Source organism: Helianthus annuus, chromosome 15, assembly GCF_002127325.2.
Source record: "Helianthus annuus cultivar XRQ/B chromosome 15, HanXRQr2.0-SUNRISE, whole genome shotgun sequence".
NCBI lineage: Eukaryota > Viridiplantae > Streptophyta > Magnoliopsida > Asterales > Asteraceae > Helianthus > Helianthus annuus.
In genome coordinates, this window is record NC_035447.2 from 114724626 (window position 1) to 114744118 (window position 19493).

Sequence of the window (19493 nt, forward strand, 5' to 3'; positions counted from 1 at the left end):
CAAAGATCTTTTTAGGTTTTATTTTTATTTATTCACAATCCTATTCGTTATGATTTATTGAGAACGTCTCATAGGATAAATTACTTATTTGGGCATAACATGCCTTTTTTAAAATTTTATTTATATACAAGTTCACATACCTCACGGGATAAATCACTCAACACTCGGCCGTAGGTGTATTTTTAGTGAATCACTCGAGAGCGGCATGGAACTCACGCCTTCCATAGGCTTGCCAAGCAATCAATCCTCCTCCTTTTTAACTTTATACCTTTGTAAATATCAAGAGGACTTTTTGGGTGAAGGGTTAGGCTTGGGTTAAAGGTGGGTGGTTGGGTTAGTGGTTAGTAAAAGGGCGAAAAGCGTAAAAAGCGTCGGTTTTCGAAAAAAAAATTTTAGTGACTTTTTATTTTGAAGTATTTCTCCAAACAAGCTTTTGTTTGTATAGCTTTGTTTCTTTTTAACTTCATCATCATATATATATATATATATATATATATATATATATATATATATATATATATATATATATATAGGGGAGCGCTAAAATGAAAACCACCTCCAGTTGTAAGAACCGTGAGAACCACTCTCAACCAATCAGGTTATGCCAACATAAAGGGTATGTTGGTCATTTTCTCCAAATGTCAAATCTTCCCTCTCTCCACAATTAAAGCAACTGACTCTTTATATACTCTCTCCTTTCTCCCCTCTCATTTATCACCATATTTCATCTTCCTCAAAAAACCTCTGCACACTAAACCCACCATTTTTCACCTACCTCAAAAATCCTCTCTTCCACTCCTTCACTCGCACACAATAGATCGGAGCCCTAGCTCTCATCGCCATCACCTTCTTCACCACCAGACTGTTGGACCAATCACTCACACCTTCCACTTCACACTTCAACCAATTCCAATCCGACGTCGTTCGCTTCTCCGGCAACGACGACGGTCCCGTACGGTGGCCCCGACAGGTGCTGGACGTGGGGCTCCGACAGGTGATGTGGCGGGCGAGCAGAGAGAACAGCAGCAGCAACACCGTGGGGCTCCGACAGGTGCTGGACGTCAGCGACAAAGCAGAGACAGAAGAAGGAGCCGACGTCTCCGGCGACCCCTCCGGTCGCTGTGTACTCTGACAGCCCCGATCTTCTTAACTTTCTCCGGTAAGTGTCGTTTCCTTTTAGGACTGTTTCGATTTGATTCAGTGTGATTATCAAACTATTTAAACAAGTTTACAATGATCTCAGATTGGTTCAGTTGATTTTCGATGTGTTGTTGATCGAGTGTAAACAGTTCAGTTGTTTGTATATCATTGCGGTGATGTGTTTTGAACAAGAATTGAGCTGATTTGATATGTTTCGAATTGAATTTTGTTCGTTCTAACTGATTTGATAAATTATGTTTGAGTTTCGGTGCTGAATTGGTAATTTTCGATACAAATCTAAATATTTTGAACAGTTTTCATAGATAAAATCGGCTAAATCTAAGTCCAGATCTGAATTGATGTTTTGTCGAGAATTGTTGATTCGATATGTTTCAGATCTGATGTATTAGTTTAGTTGAGTTGCTTCGGTTGATTTCGATCAACTTGGGTGTGTCATTTGAGTCTTTGAACTGATTTCGGATACAAATTCAATCTTTCGGACTGCTTTTAATGAATCAGTATTGTTATCAAGAGTTTCAAAGAATCAGAAATCTGATTTGTTTGCTGAATCGCATTTACAATTGATATTAAAGTTCTTGTTTGTGTTTCGAGAAAGTAAAATCTGAATTGTTGTTGATATAAGGCTGCTGTAGTGTTAGTTGTGTTTGATCGACTTAGGGTGCAGCGGCTTATGCTAGTTGTTGAAGGAATCGAAAATTAGAAACTTGATTGACGGTGTTATTTTTGATCATTTCGGACTGAATCAGATCAATTAAGGACTGTTTCGATTTGATTCAGTGTGATTATCAAACTGTTTAAATCGTTTTTTTTCGAGATAGTCGATGATGATAACGATATATCTGAGACATCTCCCGAGTTTTGCGATTTCAGGGTGCGTTCGTTTTTGATTGATATAGGTAGAGATGCACATATCGGGTTCTGGGCCAAACCCATTTGGGTTGAAACCAGGTCACGTTAGGTAAACAAAAGTCAAAACCGCTTTATGGCCGAATTGAGTCGGGTTGAAACTGGTTTTTGAGGGAGAAAGGTTCTAGTTTGACCTTATTGAAACAAGGTTTGAACCAGTTCTGGTCAGATTTAATCAGGTTCAAACCCTGTTCAGTTATCTTTTCTTGGGTTGCTTCTTGGGCCATGGCCCACAATTTATGGGTGCGTTCGTCTTTCCGTAAACAAGTTTTTGTGTAAAAAAGCTTTTGTGGAAAAAAAGTTCAACCGTAAACTTTTACGTAAAACGTAAAAAGTTTACCGTAAAACTTAAAAAAGTAAAACGTAAAAAGTTTAACGTAAAACTTAAAACGTAAAAAGTTTTACATAAAACGTAAAATTTAAAAACATAAAAAGTAACAAAAAGTGGACATAAATAACCGGTGCGTAAAACGTAAAAAAACCGGTGCGTAAAACGTAAAAAAAACCGGCGTGTAAAACGTAAAAAAACCGGTGTGTAAAACGTAAAAAAACCGGCGCGTAAAACGTAAAAAAACGTTGACGTAAAAAACCGGTGCGTAAAATGCAAAAAACTAGCGTGTAAAACGCAAATAACGTTAACGTAAAAAACCGGCGTGTAAAACGTAAAAAAACCGGTGCGTAAAACGTAAAAAAACCGGTGCGTAAAACGTAAAAAAACGGTGCGTAAAACGTAAAAAAAACCGGCGTGTAAAACGTAAAAAAACGTTAACGTAAAAAATCGGTGCGTAAAACGCAAAAATACGTTGACGTAAAAACCGGGACGTAAAACGCAAAAAACCGGCGCGTAAAACGTAAATAACGTTAACGTAAAAAACCGGGACGTAAAACGCAAAAAACCGGCGCGTAAAACGTAAATAACGTTAACGTAAAAAACCGGGGCGCAAAACACAAAAACGGCGCGTTGAAAAAACGATTTACGTTTTATGTTTTACGTAAAACTTAAAACGTTTTTGTAAAATAAAAAAGTTATACCGTAAACTTAAAACGTTTACGTAAAACGCTAACGTAAATAACGCTAACGTAAATAACCGGCGCGTAAATAACGCTAACGTAAAAACGGCGCGTTGAAAAAACGACGCGTGAAAAAGCCGGGCTTAAAAACGACGTGTGACAAAGCCGGGCGAAAAACGGTGTTAAAAAACGGCGCGTTAAAAAACGGCGTTAAAAAAACGGCGCGTTAAAAACGGCGTTAAAAAAACGGCGCGTAAAAAACGACGCTTGAAAAATGGCTCGTAAAAAACGGCGCGTTAAAAAACGGCGTTAAAAACGGCGCGTCAAAAAAACATAAAACGTAAATTGTAAAAAGTATAAAAATCTTTTAAAAAAATCTGAATTTAAAAATGTTTTTAATAAAGAAATTATGTTTAAAAAATAAAAGTAATTAAAAGTAATTAATGAATAGGACAAAAAGGAAATTAAATATAATATATATAAAAAGACAAAAAAAGTAATTTTACTTAAATACCCTTTTCAATTAAAATATTAAAGACATAATAAGACAAAAAATACTTAATATTACTTTTTTAATACTTTTAATCTCATCCATTCATCATCTTGATCTAATGGCTAGAAAGTGGTTCACGCAGTTCTTACAACTGGAGGTGGTTTTCATTCTAGCGGTCCCATATATATATATATATATATATATATATATATATATATATATATATATATATATATATATATATATATAGGGGACCGCTAGAATGAGAACCACCACGAGTTGTAAGAACCACGAGAACCGCGACCCGCGGGTGGCCGTTGACCACGAAATTTTTTTTACACCTAGATCCGTATATTTTAAGACCGGGTGTAAATTTTGGGTTCAAACGGCGCACCCGAGGGGGTAGTTTTTTACGCCCAAAGTTTGGTTAAAAAAAAAAGAAAAATTAAAAAAACCCAAACTTTGGGCGTAAAAAACTACCCCCTCGGGCGCGCCGTTTGAACCCAAAATTTACACCCGGTCTTAAAATATACGGATCTAGGTGTAAAAAAAATTTCGTGGTCAACGGCCACCCGCGGGTCGCGGTTCTCGTGGTTCTTACAACTCGGGGTGGTTCTCATTCTAGCGGTCCCCTATATATATATATATATATATATATATATATATATATATATATATATATATATATATATATATATATATATATATATATATATATATATTTTAGTCACATAAAAGAACGAGCTTGCGAAAAACCGAGCTTTTTTACCAAAATAAGGGGTGAAAAATAAAAAGGTTTTTGGTGGGTAAAAAGGGTTTTTTAGGGTAATGAAATGAAAGGTTTAGGCTCAAAGGGGTTAACTAGGGGGATTTTGGGTAGGTGGTAAAAAAAATTGAAAAATAATGGTGTAGAAAGAAAAATGGTTAGTCCTAATGCCTCCATCATTTACTTACTTGGGTTTAAGTTGGTAAGGACCGGGAATGAATCGTCGTGGCAAGTTCTAGAGTTGTAAGAACCAAGCGGCTATTCACACAAGAAACGAAAAATGAGCATTTAGTCTAAAGATGTAAATTTGTATGCTCAATAAAGGCTCAAAACTCACTTTTGTGGGAATGGGTTTTTAATGTGATCAAGTATATATAATTAAATTTTAACTAGACTTGTTATGCCGTTTCGTAATTTTCTTATGTTGGTTCTTGTATCACGACGCTTTCGGTTGTAAATTTTATAAAAATATAACCTTATTGATCTTGTGATTCCTAACATAAACTTTAGACAAGTAAAAATGAAAGGATTTTTGAAAAAATTTGGGGTGTTTAGCGGTTCCAATAGAGTTTTGTGTAAGGCTTGTTATTAGGACTTGCAAAATTTCAAAGTGTTAACTCCCCCCCCCCACACTTAAATTACACATTGTCCTCAATGTGTCCCAAAAATAAATTTTTAGGTTGATTGGATGTGTGGTGTGGTGTTAAAAAGCAAAGATTTATGTTACTGGCAGTCTGGACACGGCCCCGTGTCCAGTGGACACGACCCCGTGGCGAACTGCCAGTATTGAAAACTTACAGAAGATGAACACGGGGGCGTGTGGGTTAGACACGGCCCCGTGTCTGGCAAATAATTGCAGGTCAGTAACCAAACAGCAGGTCTGGGAGATGAACACGGGGGCGTGTCGGCTGGACACGTCCCCGTGTGGACAGTCTGTGAGCCTGAAAAACAGGTTTCGTCTCCCGGTTTCTCCATTTTGGGCCTGTAAGTGCTAAGGTTTAGCACTCTAACCCTTGCATTGTACCTGTTTCATCACTAAATACCACACCAAGCAAACATAAAACATCCTACATTACCACAGTTAATTGTCTCCAAACATAAAGTAGAAAAATAAAACAGAAATAAAAAGTAGTCAAGGAAAGTAAATTGTTCAACAAGTGGCACGCAGGCCATAAATTGTTCGGTAGAAAAGGGTACTTAAACCTGTGGGCTCATCATCAACCCGCCCCTTATCTCTTCAAACGTCCATGTCTTCACCGCTATCATCACCTCCATCCCCATGCCCCGCCATGTACTCCCGGATGCTACCGATATCATCTTGTATATCGTTGATGTTGCGCTCAATAGCTCCAACCCGGTGGTATGTGTTGTTGGCGAGGTTGTAGGTGTTCCTGGTACACATGAGGTTTTCCTGCAAAAGATCGTGTAAGCTTTGAAAGTTAGGAAAACCGCCTCCTTGTGAGGAGGATTGACCCGGATCACGATGGGGTTGGTACTGGTAGTGGGGAGGTGGTGCGTGGAGAACTAGGGCCTCTTGTGGGTTCCATGCATAGCCTTGTGTCCTTTGGAAGCTCACCGTCCCGTCTTCCGCCTCATAAAGTAAGTTCATGGCTCGGCAAATGTGGTATTCAACTCGTCCCGACCATGGACTCCTTTCAAAGGACCTTGGAATTCTCGTGAAATGCTTGAAAAGACGGTACACCCATCCCCCGAAGAAGATAGGTGTTGGAGCGTGAGCAAGGCGATTGAGGTGCATGTTTCGTAACAAGAGATATGGAACATCGAGAGGCTTCTGGTTGTGGATGCAGTGAAGGACAACCAAATCTTTCAACCCTACAACACCACTACTGTCGTGGCGCTGGTTTAGCGAGTAGGTGAGGAGCCTGTGAATGTAGCGGTAAAGCGGGTCCCTCAGTTTGGTACTCTTGGTGCTACTAGGGTTGTAGATTCCTTCACCGATCTGAGCCCATGCGGCTTGACGTTCATTTGCATCCAAGTCTCGTAATCCCCCGGTATTCTCCTCATTTCCCGATTCCTCTTCACCGTATAGCCCTATTATAGATCCAAACTGTGCCATGGAGATCGAGTACCTTGTCCCTCAACACCGAAATGCAACCCCTTCATTGTCAAACGGGTCACACCTTGAGGTGAAATTGAAAGTACTGTAGAACTCCATGGTGCATTGATGCACCGACCGAAGCCGAGTGTTCAATGCAACCGCCAGTGGCCCTGTCACGATGTTGTTGAATCGGTCTAGCTGGTTCACCATGGTTAACAGGTCCGTGCATGCTCGCCTAGGATACTCCTCGGGTCTTGTTTGGAGTGTCTCATATCGTGCCCTAGCGTCGAATTCGCTTGCGTTGAACCTTGTGAACTTTGACATCTGAAAGAATACACCAAAAGTTAGTACGAAACAAGGATATTTGGAGCGAAACTGCAAACAGTGGGCTGGACACGGCCCCGTGTTCAGCGGACACGGCCCCGTGTCCAGGCGTCTGTAACCCAAAAAGTTCATTTTTCGTCCTAGTTTCGAAAACCTGAAAATATTTAGCCCAATAGCAGCGGTTTCCCCCGAAAATGAAACCCTAAGTGTCGTTTTTCCCAAAACAAACCATTTACCCTTCCAATTTTGTCTTTTTCGGTTCACCAAGGGTTTGGGGTTTTTGTGGGAAATCGAACGAATCTATCAACAATACATGTTTATTTACTTTCCACTACACTAATCTAAACTACTACTAACAGATTGCATCAAAAATTTGAAGTTCGATCCGGATGAACACGAAGAACCCTAGATTTTTCCCCAATTTTTTGATGTTTTAACTACATGCAAGTAACTAATCTAACTACTAAAGATGATTGAATCATACCTTGATGTTGTTAAACGTGGTAGTGACGTCGGAAATCTGCGGAAAATCGCCTGGAACCAGAGCGTTTTCGGCAATACGGGGCGTGTGGAATGAGGTAACTGTTGTGAAAAGAGGGTTTTATCCCGACAGTCGCCTCGACACGGCCCCGTGTCCAGCGGATACGACCCCGTGCCGAGCAAAGTTTTTTTTTTTTCGTGCTCGTGTGCATGCCCCTTTTTCCGAAAATGGTTAGAAGACTTACCGGTTTTTGACGTACACTTGCCCGTTTGTAACATGTCGGTTACGAGTTTATTCGTTAACCGTTTGAAGTGAGATCTCCTCTTCCTCATCCTCAATGGATCCTCGGTAGAGTTTTAGCCGTTGGCCATTGATTTTAAACGGTATCCCATTTCGAGTTTTAATTTCTACTGCACCGTGCGGAAAAACATGGGTGACGGAAAAAAGTCCTGACCATCTAGATTTTAGCTTACCAGGAAATAATCGAAGTCGTGAATTAAACAATAGAACCTGATCTCCTACCCGAAATGCATTAAATTTAATATATTTATCATGTTAATTTTTCATTCTTTCCTTATAAATTTCGGAGTTAGAATATGCATAATTCCTTAGTTCGTCTAATTCATTCATTTGACAGAATCGATTTTTACCGGTAGTTTCTAAATCTAAGTTCACATTTTTTATTGCCCAGTAGGCTTTGTGAGCTATTTCTACTGGCAAGTGACAACTTTTTCCATAGACGAGCTTATATGGGGTTGTGCCTATAGTGGTTTTATAAGCGGTTCGAAAGGCCCATAAAGCATCGTCTAATTTGTCGGCCCATTCCTTTTTATTTAATCCTACGGTTTTTTCAAGTATTCGTTTTAAACCTCGATTAGTCACTTCGGCTTGCCCATTTGTTTGAGGGTGATATGCTGTTGAGACCCGGTGATAGACCCCATACCTTGTTAATATTTTTTCGAGTTGATGATTGCAAAAATGGGTACCTCTATCACTTATCAAAGCTTTTGGTGTCCCGAAGCGAGAAAACAATTTTTTCAGAAATTTTACCACTACTCTTCCATCATTTGTTGGGAGAGCCTCGGCCTCCGCCCATTTAGACAAGTAATCGACTGCCACAAGTATATATTTGTTTCCTTTTGACGGCGGGAAAGGTCCCATGAAATCGAGTCCCCACACATCAAAGATTTCACAAACGAGAATGCCATTTTGAGGCATTTCGTTTTTGGAAGAAATATTACCTGATCTTTGGCAAGCATCACATGTCTTTACAAGGTTTTGTGCATCCTTGTAAATGGTTGGCCAATAAAACCCTGAATCAAATACCTTTCGTGCGGTACTTGCGGCACCATGATGTCCCCCGTATGGACCTTCATGACAATGACGGAGAATTCTTCGTGCTTCATTACCATGGACACACCTTCGGATGAGCTGGTCGGCACACATTTTGAAAAGATAAGGGTCTTCCCAAAAGTAATGCTTTACATCAGCAAAGAATTTCTTTCTTTGATGATGTGGCCATCCTTTGGTGACTATACCGCTAGCTAGGTAATTAGCATAGTCGGCATACCATGGTTCTTGTTTACACTCCATCATCTCCAAGGATTCTGTCGGAAATTTCTCATTGATTTGCTCGTCCTTGGTCGTTTCCAAAGCTGGGTCTTCTAGGCGTGAGAGATGATCTGCAGCAGTGTTTTCTGCTCCTCTTTTGTCCTTGATTTCGATGTCGAATTCTTGGAGGGGTAGAATCCATCTGATTAAACGGGGTTTTGCATCTTGTTTCTTGAAAAGGTACCTGATGGCTACATGGTCTGTATAGACTACAGTTTTAGAAAGAACAAGGTAAGAACGGAATTTATCAAAAGCAAACACCACTGCTAGTAATTCTTTTTCTGTAGTTGTATAATTTTCTTGTGCATCATTAAGCGTTTTACTAGCATAATAGATCGGGTGAAAATGCTTTTCTTTTCTTTGTCCCAAGACTGCTCCAACAGCAAAGTCACTTGCATCACACATGATTTCGAAAGGAAATTTCCAATCGGGTGCTATCATGATGGGTGCATTGACTAGCATTTCTTTGAGGGTTAGAAATGCTTGATTGCATTCCTTGTCAAAGATGAAGGGTGCATCTTTTTCAAGTAATTTTGTTAGAGGTCTTGAAATTTTTGAAAAGTCCTTGATAAACCTTCTATAAAATCCGGCATGCCCTAAGAAACTTCTGATTGCTCTTATGGAGGATGGTGGAGGTAATCGAGAAATAGTTTCTATTTTTGCTCGATCAACTTCCATTCCTTCGCTTGAGATTTTGTGACCGAGTACTATTCCCTCTGTTACCATGAAATGGCATTTTTCCCAGTTAAGGGCGAGGTTAGTTTCCTCACATCGGGATAGCATTCGTTCAAGATTATCGAGGCATTGGTCATATGAATCTCCAAAGATGGAAAAGTCGTCCATGAAGACTTCCATTGTCTTTTCTATCATATCATGGAAAATGGCCACCATACAACGTTGGAATGTTGCAGGCGCATTACATAGACCGAATGACATGCGTCGATATGTGAAAGTTCCGTAGGGACATGTGAAAGTTGTTTTCTCTTGGTCTTCTGGTGCTATCGGTATTTGAAAGTAACCTGAAAAACCATCTAAGAAACAATAAAATTTATGACCGGATAGTCGTTCTAACATTTGATCAATGAAGGGTAAAGGAAAGTGGTCTTTCCTTGTCGCTTCATTTAATCGCCTATAATCTATAAAAACTCTCCATCCTGTGACGGTTCTCGTTGGTATTAATTCATTTTTCTCCTTAGTTATTACCGTCATACCTCCTTTCTTTGTGACTACTTGGACGGGACTTACCCACGGACTATCGGAGATAGGGTAGATTAGTCCGGCGTCAAGCAGCTTGATTACTTCATTTTTAACCACTTCGTGAACATTGGGATTCACTCTTCGTTGTGGTTGAATTACTGTTTTGTAGTCATCATTCATTAAAATTTTGTGTGTGCACATGGAAGGGCTTATTCCTTTAATATCTACAAGCTTCCAAGCGATCGCGTTTTTGTGTTTTTTAAGCAGATTAACTAACCTCTCTTTTTCTATGTTACTTAATTTGGAAGAAATAATTACAGGTAAACTACCATCCTTGCCTAGGAAAGCATATTCCAAACCTTTAGGAAGTTCTTTGAGCTCAATGGGTGGTCTTTGGAAGACACCTTATTTTGTGGCTCATCTAGATTAAGAACCTTAAAGGTTTGTTCTATAGCTATCTCTTCCTCGACAAAGTGGTCATCTTCTTTAGTTGTATCGGGTGGTTCAGCTTCATCTTCAATTAGGGGGTCATTATTGCCAAAAGGATATTTCATTGAACGCTCAAGATCTATGCTCCTTTTGAATGCCCCTAATTGAAGAGGTAGATTGTTGAATTTCCGGTTTTTCAATGCTTTATGAGTTTGTACAAAAGGTTTTCCTAAGACTAGAGGGGCGTCATCAAGGATGACGAAGTCGGTTGGGATTACCAATTGATTTGTGTGAACCAAAACATCTTCAACTACACCGATTGATCTTATCACTTTTCGATCGGATAGAAAAATGGGTATTTGAAGTGGAGTAAAATCACTAATACTTAATTTCTCAAAAATGTAGTTAGGCATTATGTTAACACAAAGATCTTTATCAATGGTGATATTACTAATAAATGAATTTTGAAAGAAACATGGAACCGGTGTAATGCTAATTTCAAAAGGGTCTTCTTTTATTAGCGAAGTTTGATCATGGGTTAACTTAACACTTACTAACTCTTTGATTTTAGCACTAGTGTTTAACTCTTTTAAAAACTTTGCATGAGGGGTTACTAAACAATGATTTTCGAAAGTAGGTGACAAGAGATTAATTTCTTCAAAATTAGACTCTTCTTGAATTTTAACATTATTGGACTCACCTTTTTCATTGTTTAACTCATGTGTCGGTTTTTCACTTTCTTGTTCTTCCATTTTTACATTTCAACTATCTCTACGTTATTATTACTGTTTAACTCTTCTCTTGCGCGAGATTCTTTCATGTAACGTTCGATAGTTTTAATGTGTTCTAATATCCTATTGGTCACTTCGGTGAGAGAAAAAGAATTGGGATCCTCAAAGCTTGAATCCGGTTGTTCAATCCTTGGCTCCTCATAGTACTCATATGAAGTAGATGGTTCACACCATTGTTCTTCATTGTAAGTATATGATGGATAAGGGTCGAAACTTTGTTCTTCATAGCACTCATATGAGGTGGGTTGTTCACGCCATGGTTCCTCATAATGAGAGTATGAAGGTGGTGGCTCATATCTTGAATCTTCAAAGTATGAGTATGAAGGCTCATACCTTGGTTCATCAAAATATGAGTATGAGGGAAGAGGTTCATACCTTTGGTCTTCATAGGATGTGTATGAAGTTGATGGTTCGTACCTGGGTTCCTCATAATAGTTGTATGAATTGGATGGTTGATATGAAGTATTATATTGAAGCGAGCGTGCGTTACAACAATTAGTGCAATAATTACCCCTATAATCATCCTCATCGTAGGTGTAGTTGTAACCTCTTGAGTATTGATCCATAAGAATCACTCAACAGACCACAACTGAGTCTCAGGACCAGAAAACAAAAATAAAGACGGAAACAGAAGCTGGACACGGCCCCGTGTTGGGTGAACACGGCCCCGTGTTCAGGGTCTGTATCTGGGCGTTTTAATTAAAGTTACTGGTCACGTTGAGCACGGGGGCGTGTTCAGCGAGCACGGCCCCGTGGTCAGACTCTGTATCTGGGTATCTAACTAAAAATATGCAGCACGGGGGCGTGTTCAGCGAGCACGGCCCCGTGTTCAGGCTACTGTAAATGCAAACTAAACTAAAATGCAGAAAAATGTGCGCGCGTTTTAAAAAGGTTTTGAAAAACTGATTAGGCCGTCGATTTTAAGCTTTCTTAAAATCCTTGTGTCCCCGGCAACGGCGCCAAAAACTTGATGCGTGTGTAGTGTAATATAATTTAGATATATAATTAAGCCCTTTTTACACCTTTAGCCAAGTTTTAAATTTATAAAACACGATATTCACTAACACTAAACACACATATGGGCAAGTGCACCCATCGTGGACGTAGTATAGTGTTGGTAAGATACCGAGGTCGTCCAAGGACACAAGAGCTTTTAATACCGGTTTATCCTCAACGTCTAATCAAATCAAAAAGTGGGAAAAATGTTTGTAAACTAAGAAAATAAAAACTAACTAAATGCTGAATAATAAAATAAAATAAAAACAGATAGACAAGATGAATCACTTGGATCCGACTCGTGTATTAGTATAACCTTTGATTATTTTCGCACTTTTGCACTTGTTTAAGAGATTATCTTAGTTATTGTAGTAGGCCCCTCTTTTGAAGGCGACATTACCCTCAACCCAGTAGTTTGAGTCAGCAAGGATACAATCCTAAAGGGTCGGATTATTGGAAGATAATGAATTAAGTTATTAATGCAAATTATGGTAGGCCTCGCTTTTGGCGGTGACGTTACCCTCGGCTAAGTAGTCTGAGTCAGCAGGGATACAGTCCTAAATAGTCGGGTTATAGTATTAATAGTAGTTAACTTATGAGGGGGTCAAAGAGTTTGGATCCCCGCCATCCAATACCTATGGGCATTGAAGGAGATCCTACTAAATTTGACCCAGGTCCCAAGCAGGACCTCTAAACGCTGAACAAGGGCAAGACCCTTACCAAACCGTTCCCTTAACCCCCGACCAGGTAGCCAACATACCTCCATATAGACCGTGGAGATATGAATGGTGAAAATCTTTTATTTTATATAGACAGTAAAATAATGCCAAGACACCACGGACAAACGATAAGGAAAGATCACCTTCAACATAAGCAACTAGTTATTAAAGTCATTAATACAAAACCAAATAAAAAGTGCAAAAGATTAAAAATAAAAAGTATTATACTAAACACTTGTCTTCACCAAGTGATGTAATAGACTTAGGTAAACATGGCCTTGATTGTCAAGAACTCTTACGATCAATCTTGGATCCCGAGACGACTCACACACTCTACGATGGACAATGGATGATGGTGGTGGATGATGGTGTTATGGTGGTGGTGGGTGGTGGATGAAGTGTGAGAGAGGTGGTGTGCCAAGGGATGAGATGGAATGAAACCAAGCACCCCTATTTACAGGCTGAACAGAAGGCTGGGCACGGCCCCGTGTCCGCTGGACAGGCCCCCGTGCCCGTCTGACAGTCTCTCTCCTCATTAATTGTAATTCGCAATTACAATTAATGCGCCTGCTGTACTTTCACCACGCCCCCGTGCTCACTAGACACGGCCCCGTGGTGGGCAATGGAAGCTTCTACAAGTTTGTCTTTTATGCTGCTTCTTGGGCACGGCCCCGTGCTGGCTGAGCACGGGGCGTGTTCAGGCTTCTGTTTTCTCTTCTTTGCTTTGGAGGATGCCGTTGAGGGTCCGGGCAGTCTACTTTTATTCCTTTTCTTGTATTTATGCTAGAATTAGTTGTCTTTTTGCTTCTTTTGTGAATTTGAGCTCATTTCATCCTGAAAATACAAAAGGAAGACAAAAACACTCTTTTTCCAACATTAGTACTTAAAAAGGGTTAGTTTTATGCCTTAATTGATGTGATTTATATGTTGCATTTTACACACATCATCATCGCGTGGCTCGAGTCGTTGCGGTGGTCGAGTCCTTGGTGAGAGCTTTTTGGAAAACCATTTTTTTAGAGTGGAACGGTTCGTTAAGGTATGGGTTTCACCCCTGACTTAACAGTTTCATCCCTAATTGTGGTTGTGCTCATCGAATAAATCCGAGAGTTCTACCAAAAATTCGAAATGGAGACTTTCGTCGAGATGTGGATATCACTCCTAACTCAACGAAAGGTTCTCATGCTAGAAAAATGCGCTGAGTGAGCAATCCTATCGAGAGTTCTTGGCTTTCAAACCTGGTCTCGACTGGATCACTCGGTTTTGTTATGCGAGTATTTCCGAAAACGTGTAAATTGTGTCGGCCTTAGGAAAGGCTAAGTAGTATTCCAGCCTTAGGAAAGGCTCTTCGCGCGGAGCTGTAGTATGCGGTGTCCACACAAAGTTGTAGTTTTAGCAATTTCGATCGAGAGTATCAAGTAAGCCCAATACAAACCCTACTGGGTTCGTATGAGTCGGCGTGTTGGTACTTAGACTATAGACTAGGTCAGTTTCTAAGACGTCGACCCGGACTAGGACGAGTCTTGCCTAGTTCCCTATAGTTATGGCTCTGATACCAATCTGTCACACCCCAACCGATGGCGGAATCATCAGGGCGCGACACTAGGCGAATCAGATTGCTCAAGAGAATCCGTAACAACTATATTGCGATAATATTTGTTACATTCGTTATCCCATACTAACAAATAATACAATCACATAAGTTATCACAGATTTCTTGTCCTCTCGGACAATACAAATCCGGCAACCTAGATTTTAGGTGAGTTTCTAGACTTCCTAGCTTGATTTGAGATAGCCTGCGATCTAACCTGCAACATACGTTAAAATAATGACAATACAAAAGTATTGGCGAGTATACAGGTTTGATATGTAATAGCATAATAGATTAAGAGTGTTGCGAATTTCCTACATGCATAAACGTAATACACGGCATATATACTCACAAAACTGATACTACCAGCTAAGTCCTCGATGCTCGATTCTTCGATGGCATAACTAGACCCCGTCGGGCGCAATAGTACTATACTAGTTGTGGTGGGACGTCACGAGTATAAGTCCTAGCACATATGCAACTAGCATCACGTATATCTATGCATAACAGTTATTCGCAAGTGATAAATTAATTGATTTAATAATTCGTTTGATGAGTTCGATTTGTTAGGAACATATGTTACACCCAAAATGCGATAAAATGGGTTCAAGTATACTCACAGTGCGTATTTGGTAGGTTAACACAACTTGGTCGGATTGGCGGGAGAATGTCTGAGAATATCCTGATTACAGACTGATTACATGAGCGTTTGTTAGTGCGTTAAATGATAACGGAATACCCAAATCTGATCGAATGCTGACCCGGTCGAATGGGTTGTCCAATCGATGGGCTGTCCGATCGGATGGGCTGTTCGATCGACTAGCATGTCCGATCGGTTAGCCTGTCCAGCTGTATTCGACACAAGTTTGAAGGTTTTCGGTGGTTTTGGTCGAGACGTTGCTGTGTCATGCTAAACAACTTGAAATTCCATCAAGTCCGACTTGCTCTAACGGTCGCGAATCACCCCGTTCCATCAGGTCTGGCCGTTCTTGACGGTCATTCCATGTTTAACCCGAAACTGGTCGTCTCTTCGTTTAGAAATCAGATCTTAGACCAACACGACACTAGAAATGAGCAGAAGGTCGGTATAAGCTCCGATTCTACCGGTCTTGAGTGCTTGAGTGTGAAAGAGTTGAAAGAAAGTCGGAAAACCATCTTTCAATCCTTTTATTCATGATTGTGTGTAGATCTGTTGTGAAAATGTTGTTTATTCTTGTGGAAATCCTTCGAATCTGAGTGGTTCTTGGGGGAATGAGGCCAACACTTGAAGTTCATAAGAACTTCATGATGACATCAACCTAGAACACCTCAAATTCATTGATTTCACGGTTAAAACTTGAGATTCGAAAGATAGAAAGGTGGAGGAGTGCGTATAGATCAAGGAAGTACAATATTTGAGTTGAAAACTTACAAGAATCGCGAGAAATCGAGAGATAAAGGGGTTGGAGCGTCTGGTCGAATAGCAGCAGTCACATCAAGTGTTCTTGATGTGACTGAGGGTATTTATAGGCAAAAGGAGAAGGAAAGGTGAAGGAGTCATCCGGATCGGATGGCCCATCCGATCGGCTGGCCCAGCCGTTCGGCTGGCCCATCCGATCGGACAGCCTGTCCGTTCGGATGTTCCTTCAGCGAGTTACGTTTGGCGTTACGCTCCGAGTGTTGCGCGTTGCGATAGTTGTGGTCACACATTTTCATATACTTATTTTAATTATTTATTATAACTAATCACAAAAGGGTCATATATACGTATCTGTATATTCAATATTCGGTGCGATGATCGAGTTACGCGTGCCTTCGAGTGCGTTCTTCGATGTGATGTGCCACAATGATTATCGGGGTACTACTTGCTCGTATTGCCACCATCGTCACGATGGCTGGAGGCATGGTACTCACCCGAAAGTCCTTGTTAGCGTTGATTGTTTACGTTTCGACACCTCACGGCTATCGAGGAGGGTAGAATAGGTCCTCACTCAACGTCATCGTGAGTGTTATTATTTGTGAAAATAGCTTTGTAATAGCGATAGAATATGCGTAATTATTCGAATATACTGTGATATAGCGATGTATCTGATATAGTTACATTATGATCCGAATCTCTGGTGCTAGGCGTAACGAGTATAACGAGTAGTAACATCGCACGAAAGTGCGGGGTGTTACATCCCCACTACACCCATTTTAGAAAAACGCCCAATAATGCCCCTTGCTGACTAGGGGTGTTCATCGGATTTTTTCTTCGGGTTTCGGGTTTTTCGGGTCTGGTTGTTCGGGTTTTTCTCTGGGAAAAATTGACCTGGTAACCAACCCATTTAAAGTTCGGGTTAGTCGGGTTTGGGTTATTCGGGTTCGGGTTAGTTCGGGTCGGGTTATTCGGTTTTCGGGTTTAGATGTGAAATGAAAATAAATGTTTTTTTTACAAAGTATCATCAAAATTCATATTGAAAGTTCAAAGATTAATTGACAATATGCTATTATAATATTTAAAAAACCCAAAACTTTATTTTCCACCTATTAAAGACTCAAAATCTAAACACTTTTATAGGAAAAAAAAACAATAAATCTTCGGGTTTTTTTCGGGTTTCGTGTTTCGGGTTTTTCAGGTCAGGTTGTTCGGGTTTTTAGCCTGGAAAAAGTGACCTGATAACCGAACCATTTAAAGTTCGGGTTGGTCAGGTTCGGGTTTCTCGGGTTCGGGTGTTCGCTAATTCGGGTTCGGATGGCTTTGAACTCGGGTCGGGTTTCGGGTTTTGGATAAAAATGAACATCCCTATTGCTGACTGTACTGACACGTGGCGGAAAACGCCCTAGGGTAAGGGCATTATTCACCCAAACCACTACACATGGTCTTATGCCTACCCTTGCACGCTATTCTGTATGGCCATAATAGTTAATGACTCGGGACGCCTGGACACAGTATCAATAACCCCCAATTGTTTCAGTTATCAAGTAAAACGGATTAAACCGAGTTCTTGTATTTATGAGCAATCATAGGCGCCTTATTTGTATAATACCCGCTCCAAGTGGCGTATTCGCCATACCCCAAATTTAAAAACAAAATAAGTTAAGAGTATTTACCTTTTGCTAGCTTCCAACCGTATACGATTATAATTTAGCAAAAGGCGCAAGTAAAAGTATTATTGACCCAAGTCCGATTATCTGGGGGGTTCTATAGTCTGGAATGAACAGAATTAGTTATCTGTCAGAATGTATACGGGTCATAGGTTAGTTCCATTAGACATGACCCATTACTTAAGAATAGATTCGCTAGATTAAGCTTAGACTCAAATAAATATGGTTTACGCCTATCCGAGTGCAATAACTCTTTGGATAAAGGTCAATTAACCAAACATTCTGTTTTGAAGTGAAATTAAATTGATTAGACCAGTTACGCCTAAATTATACGAACTAGGTTCGTATAACTAGTTATGTGCGTAAAAGCGGGTTCAGAATGTTAGATGGGTCTTATGACAAGTCCAAGGTGTCAGAACACATTTTATAACATTATACATTCTGTTTAAAAGTCAGAATGTTAGCTACTTTGGTTTGAAAGATAAATACTTGTCACACCCCAATATTTCCACGTATTACCGGTGGGCCCGATAGGGAGTATCGTGATGTAGTCAGTGTTGCAAAAGTCGGATTCCTCGGCCGAGTACTCGGCGAGTACTCGGTCCTCGGACCTCCACCTTGGCGACTTCCTCCTAGGCGGTCACAACTAGTCGGCCTCGGGAGTACTCGGTCCTAGTCGGCCTAGTCGGAGCCTAGTCGGCCTAGTCGGAGCCTAGTCGGCCTAGTCGGTCTAGGCGGTCAACGTGGTTTGTTGACTTTTAATCGGTCAAACTCGGTCAAAATTGGCCTACTCGGCCTTGTACTCGGACTACTCGGCCTTGTACTCGGACTACTCGGCCTTGTACTCAGACTAGTCGGACTTGTATTCAGAAAATTTGAGCTTTAAACATGTTTCATTTTAAATTATACCCAGTTGACATGAATTATGCTTATTTTAACACATAAATAATATATAACAATTAATTTTATTTATATTTACCATGTCCGCGTACTCCCTGAGTACTCTCCGAGTACTCCGATTACTCCCAACTCCCCAGTCGGCCGACTAGGAACCGCCTAGCGACTTTTACAACACTGGATGTAGTTGATATCATCATTGTCAAATAATCACAGTACAATGCACAGCGGAAGTCTAAAGTAATAATATTACAAACCGATTCGAAAGTAACATAAAATATTACACAACAGATTGTAAGTGGATCCACAGGCGGATCTTAAAATAAAAAGAAATATTGTCCAACAGATTTAAGCATCAAAAGCTTGCAAGACTCTTTATTTGATACTAGGAGTAGCCAACCCATTACGCGTAGTACCTGCACTTAACCTTTTTGAAAAATACGCCAGTTTACACTGATAAATACAATTAACTGACTCTTTTGAAAAGTGTTTATAAAATTTGTTTAAATGTACAAGGCACAAAACTCTTTTATAACTTGGGACAATTATTTAAATAATCTTGTATACAGTTTTACATGTTTGTCGTCCATTTGGGACCCGGTTAGAAGAGCCGGATTAGATTAATAGACACGCCACAAGTATATGCCCACAAGAGAGTGAGATACCGTTTATACATACGCAACTGTCAGGTGTATGCCTACACCCCGTGCTTAAGCCGTGGCCATTTCTAATAAATGAGCCGAGGATATCCAGGACATGATCACTAACCCCCCAAAGGCATTGCATCAAACAAGACAGATTAAAACGGGTTATTTCAATATCTTAACCACTAATCGATTAAACATTCAATACCCGACCAAGTGGTATTATTATAATACCGTATCCCAAGCCCGTATAACGGAAAATAAGTTAAAAGTATTTACCTGAGCTAAAAATAAAATTTTAATCCCAGCGGTATATCAATCAGCAAGTACAGATAGCTTTTACCGGGCTCCTAA